This window comes from Bombina bombina, chromosome 3 (genome assembly GCF_027579735.1).
Source record: "Bombina bombina isolate aBomBom1 chromosome 3, aBomBom1.pri, whole genome shotgun sequence".
Lineage (NCBI taxonomy): Eukaryota > Metazoa > Chordata > Amphibia > Anura > Bombinatoridae > Bombina > Bombina bombina.
In genome coordinates, this window is record NC_069501.1 from 76,416,671 (window position 1) to 76,423,084 (window position 6,414).

The 6,414-nt window shown below is 36.7% G+C and overlaps 1 long non-coding RNA gene across 1 annotated transcript; it reads right to left on the bottom strand.

The window, feature by feature from the left end:
• Positions 1 to 3,628: 3,628 nt before the first annotated feature.
• Positions 3,629 to 5,370, bottom strand: LOC128651494 (uncharacterized). The gene is made up of 2 exons (XR_008401098.1): positions 5,270 to 5,370; positions 3,629 to 4,008 (listed from the first exon to the last, which is right to left on the bottom strand). It is a non-coding gene; the product is annotated as an uncharacterized LOC128651494 (long non-coding RNA).
• Between the last annotated feature and the right edge of the window lie 1,044 nt (positions 5,371 to 6,414).

Here is a 6,414-nt window from a genome sequence, read left to right on the forward strand (position 1 = left end):
GATATATATTTGGCTATACTAGTTTGGTTATATGATCATGCTCTAGGGCGCCCCCTATATATTTTTTAAACCTCTCCTGTCAAGACTCGTAATACCAGCGGGCGTTAAAAAGCAGCGTTAGGACCTCTTAACGCTGCTTTTTAAGCCTAACGCCAAACTCGGAATCTAGCCGAAAGTAAGCATAATGGAAAAACAATGATAAAAACATATATATTAACAGTGTAAAGTGACTAAGATATATCTGCATCTTAGGTAAATTAATAGATCATGTGAGAAAATAGCCTGATCGTTATCTCTAATGAAAAACATGAATTGCTGCTTCTTTAGTGATAGGTTGTCATAGTAACCATGTAAACAAAGTGAATCCTTATACTAAAACCTTTGTGCCACGCTATTGATACTATGTAGTGATAAAAGATGAAGCTTATAATGTGTTACTATTTGGGTAACATTCGTGTATATGTATATACATTCTCATTATGAATTGTAGTGCACCAATACAATGTGCCAAAATTATATTTATGGTGTGAACAAATGTGGGAATGAAAAGCTGGCTCGAGTATTAAATGTTGAAGCAACTTCCACATTAAAATTTATGTAGCAGACCTTCTTATTACATGTCATTAGTAACTAATTTCCAGCTATAAATACTCTTAGATAGCCATCATTGTCAATAGTAATGTTACTAGGCATCTATTAGTACAGTAAGAAATAAAAAAAAAATAAGGGTAAAAACAAATAAAGAGATTTGAGTGTAAATCATAGGCATCTTAGCACATATTACAACAACTTACTTCAGACCATCAGACTATACCAAATAATGCTACTAGGGGACACCAAAAAGAAAGGTGACAAGTACTCATAAAGGGAAGGGGGTAGAAGTATGGACCGGGTACAAAAATATTAAACCCTATCCATGCTAGCCCTAACAGCCATAAGTGAGGAAGACATGCAAACCTATCGGTATGCCATCAACCCAACCCTAGCTAATACCGCCCATTCAGAGACATAGCACCCCAGGTATGTTCCTGGTGTCATCTCCTAGATGATCGCTTTATAGTCTAGTATGGAGTTAAGACTCCAAGGGTGGATAGTTCCTAAATGGAAAATCTATTCCACCTCATGTCTGAGTAGCATCTTGTCCCGGTCTCCTCCTCTATCCAGTTTAGGGACATAGTCTATAAGGGTAATTCTTATGGAAGGCACCGAATGTGATTTTTTCCATATAGTGGCATGCCACCGGTTGGTCTGAATGTCCCATATCAAGAGCTTGCCTGATGGCAAGCCTATGGTTCACCATTCTTTCTTTGATAGTTCCTCATGTTTTTCCCACATAATAATAAGCACACGGACAAATCAAAAGATAAACAACATAGGTTGTGTTGCAGGAGATAGAATATCGGATGGTGTAAATCGTATTCTTATGTGGATGATGAAATGACTTGGTTGCTATCATAGAGTTACATGTTACACATCCTAAACATTTATAACATCCTTTGATGTTCACCCTTTGTGCAGATTGATAACAGTGTTTAGGATCCATTTTGACCAGAAGATCTCTTAAATTAATGCCCCTTCTATATCCAACCATTGATTTGCTGTTCTTCATACAGGGTAGTTTTGGGTCTGATGTTAGTAATGGCCAATGTTTTCTCACATCCATACCCGTTTGAGTGTTATTGGGAGCAAATGTTGTATTCATGATTAATGGTTTGACTACAGTCACTCGTTCTGTGTTACCCCTTATTTTGTCATCTTCTTGTTTCACATCTTCCAGGATTGTGTCAATCATTCTTGGCTTATACCCTCTCTCAAGAAATTTATTTTTAGTTGTGTGCACCAGGGAGACCCCTGCATCTGCATTAGTGTTGTTCCTAAGGTTCCTAATCAATTAAGATTTTACTATGCTCTTAAAGAGGGATGGTGAATGGCAGCTTTCTGCTCTTAAAAGAGAGTTACGATCAGTGGGCTTAGTATATAGGGTTGTGCCTAGTTGATTATGTGTGATGAAAATAGACAAGTCCAAGAAGTGTATAGTATGTTCCTCAATACTTATTTTGAATCTTACTGTAGACTCTGTGTTGTTAAATCTTGTAAACAAGGTTTCCAATGTTTCCCAACCCCCTCTCCAAATCAATATGATGTCATCAATAAATCTTTTATAAAAGATGATGGAGGGTTCGTGGTATGACCATAAGTGTTGATTTTCAAAAGAGGACATAAAGGTGTTGGCATAGGCTGTGGCCATATTAGAGCCCATAACCGTTCCTGCCACCTGAACATAATAACTATCCTCAAATCTAAAGTAGTTTCTCTTGAGACATAGTTCAATGAGGGATAGTACATATTCTATAGGTGGACCACTATAGTCATTAAAATCTAAAAGGTGTTCTTTGAGTGCCTGTAGTCCCTTGTCATGTGGAATGATTGTGTATAGATTATTGAAATCTAGATTGACTAATAGATCTCCTTCTTGTATTTGAACTCTAGCTAGTTGCTTAATAAGATTGTTTGTATCGAGAATGAAAGACCTGATATTTCTGACCATGGGTTGCAAAAATGTATCTATATACTGGGCCACTGGTTGTAAGATGGGTCCCCTGACTGAAACTATAGGTCTACCAGGGGGTTTATGCAATGATTTATGATCTTTTGGAATTGTATATAGAATAGGCGTCACAGGGCATTCTGTTCACCGATATAACCCTGTGTATAGCCTAACCAAATAGTGTTGTCAATCTCATTCTTATAAGGAAATGTTGGATCAAAAGTCAATCTTCTATATGTCAGATTATCTGATAGTTGAAGGGCAATATCCGCCCTATAATCTATATAGTTCATGAGGACTATGGCTCCTCCCTTATCCGCTGGCCGAATGATCAGTGTGGGATCCGATTGTAAGATTTTAATTGCTTTCTGTTCGTCTAAAGTAAGATTATTTTTCCATTTAGTGTCAGTCCGTTCTGTCTCCATGTCTAGTGTGATTAATCTAGTAAATGTTTTTATTGTGGGGCTGCAATTGGAGGGTTCAAAGATGCTAGGTTTTTTGCACTTAATAATTGGCATACTAGGTGGGGCTATGTGGTGTTGAAAATGTTCCTTAATTTTAAGTAATTTTTGGAAACGAAAAATATCAATCTTGAGGTCTAATTCTAAAATGCCTTGACTAGACATAAATGATAGACCTTTATTCAATAGTCTATTCTCAGTTGATGTCAGAATATGAGAACTCAGATTGATCATAATGTTCTCTATCATCCCCTGCATAGTGGCCTGCGTCTTGTATTTTGCCCTACTCATATGGGGCCTATTATGTTTCCCCCTCTGGACCTCGTGGTGACCCCTAAAAAATTGGGTGACCTAAATTATCCATGCTGTTGTGCGTGATGTTCTTTGTACTGAGAGGTGTGAGGTGGAGTATAAGATTCTGTGTGTGTAGAGAGATCTCTGTCAGTGTCTGATGACTCAGCTCCGCTTGTATCGACTTTGTCGAACCTTACCCTACGTTGGTACTGTCGTCTCCTAGGTTGGTTAAATTGTGTAGAACTCAAACATTTATAGACTCTCCCTTTCTCGTAATCTGCGTTGACTGTGTCTATCTTTTTATCGTTGAATGCAATTAAATCACTTTTATATTTATCGATTTGTTGACAATTTATTTAGCCAATTCTCTTTGGGGTCTGTGGAGAGTGTAGGTTTATGTATTGCTTCAAAAGCCTGTATTTCTGTCCTCACTTTTGCTAGTAAATTAGTTACCTCCTCGATTACTAGAAGGATAAGGTCTAGTGAGCATGTGTTCAAAATATTACACCATCTCCTCCTAAAATCTGGATTCTAGCTGCGTCCTTCTCCGAGAAGGAAACTGTTCCAATCTGGGCTCTTTGTGCTTGGATACCAGGATCATCAGCTGTTGTTTGGTCCTGCATGCTGTTGTGTGGTAGATGCAGTTGTTCCCAAGGTTCCAGTGGCTGGCTCATGCTGAATAAAAGCACTCAAGTGTTAACGAGCCTATGTCGACAAAACAAAATGTGATTTACAGAAAAAACTCAGTTCACAGAACAAAGGGTTTGTATGGTAAAAGTTGTGGGGGTTCTTCACTTGTAGCTAATACAACAAATTCCTCAAAGTGAATCCACCCTCCTGGGCTGACTGCCTGGGTGCAAAGATGTGGGAAATATATCTTAGCATATATTACAACAACAGACTTCAGACCATCAGACTGTCCCAAATAATGCTACTAGGGAACACCGAAAAGGGTAGAGGTATGGACCGGGTCCAAAAATATTTGTTAGTTTTAAACGGAATTAATATTATCCGTAACCAGAAGTGAGGGCAGGGTGAGCGTTCCACTAGCGATACTCAGAGGGTCAATCTGCTACTTATGTTATACAGTATTGACAACGATCAGGTTATTTTTTGCATATGAATTGTCAATCTGCTTAATATGCAGATATATCTCAGCCACAGTATACTGTTAGCAGATGTGTGTTCACTATTGTTTTTTTATGAAGTGCACTTTATTATTTTTAAACTGAATCATTATTATCCCACTTCTGGTTTCAGGGGAACGCATGGACTGTGTTCCACTAGCGATACTCAGTGAGACACATTTTGTATTCACAGCTGGTTTGTATTTTTTATTTTCACTATGTACACTATTTAAGAGTGGTATATCACATTATTTGGTATTCTGATGAAGGGGATAAAGTGTTTTTGACTTGTTATAAAGAAGCCCTGAGAGTGCATTTGTTTGCAGCATATTTCCCACATCTTTGCACCCAGGCAGTCAGCCCAAGAGGGTGGATTCACTTTGAGGAGATTGTTTTATATATATATATATATATATATATATATATATATATATATATCACACACATACATACATATATATATATATATATATATATATATATATATATATATATATATATACGTATATATACGTGCTTCCCTTCCTATTTAACTTATTTATACATGTGATTATTATACACACATAATGCAATACTGGTCATTTTATATGTACTTCCTTACACATTTAATTTATCTATACATTCAGATATGTGGTACATTATTTAGACAGCATTTACCACAATTTTATGTAACAATTTTGATATACCATTCTAACCTTTAATTTTTTACATTTCCTTCCCAAACAAATGTTGTATTTTGTTAATGTTAGGAAGTAGACTGGCAGTCTCATTAACATATGAGTAAGGGGCCCTTTGTTTGTAAATCTATTCACAATAGTTTCTAGACAATAGGACTTCACCTGTGTTTCTCTTTTGTGTTTACAAACAGCAGGGGTTCTTCCTGGCCAAAGTCTTGTTACCTTCTCTTGGACAAATGTTTAATCTTCATTAAATTGTGTCTATAAGATAAAGTTATAAAAACAAATGGTGTAGCTTGATTCAATTTGGAGACTGGATGTATCAAAAGTTTTAACAATGGTGGGGGCTGAAGGGGAAATCTTTTGAAAACAGGTTTCACGTCTTGTACAAATTTCTTTATAGGACAGTTTGCAATTTTAAAATATAGTGTTTCCGTTATAAGAAATGCAATATTTTTTCCTGTGCCTATGATTATAAGAAACGCAATATTTTTCCCTGTGCCTATGACTCAATAATATATATATATATATAGATAAATATATATATATATATATATATATATATATATATATATATATATATATATATATATATTCATGCTGACCCTCGCAGGGGCTGCCCTGGTGGAATTATCTTAAAAAAGGGGCAGTTCCTGTGATGTGCAAGATATCTCCTATAGAAAGTAATAGAGCTCGCTGGAAAAGGAAACTTCACTTTGTAGGGCGAAGTTAGCAGTGACACACTTTAAAAATAAAACCCTGGGTCAAAAAATAAACACATTGCGCTGCTTTCTACATATCGCATTTTTCGCCTCTATTTTCGTATGGATGTGTTTTTCTAGTAGGGTAGTAACCGTAGTATTTTGTCACAACATCCCACCCTTCTAGTTTGCAATAAAAAAACAATGAGAACTGAAGGGCAGCAATGTTTAGATAATTACTCTGGGTTTTGAGAGGAAATGTCATACACACCCATGGAACAGCCATGTTCTGCTAATTTTTCGATAAAACAACATATACACTTATTTATAAGTACAATTTCTAACGACCAGATTCCGAGTTTTGCGTAACGAGCAGTTTTCTCTCACCGCTCAATTACATGCAGCGCTGGTATTACAGGTTTTTCTAAATCCGGCATTAAAAGACAAGAAGTGAGAGTAGAGCAAAATTTTGCTCCATACCGCACTTCAATACCAGCGCTGCTTAAGTCAGCGGTGAGCTGGTTGTACGTGCTTGTGCACGATTTCCCCATAGACATCAATGGGGAGAGCCGGCTGAGAAAAAGTCTAACACCTGCAAAAAAGCAG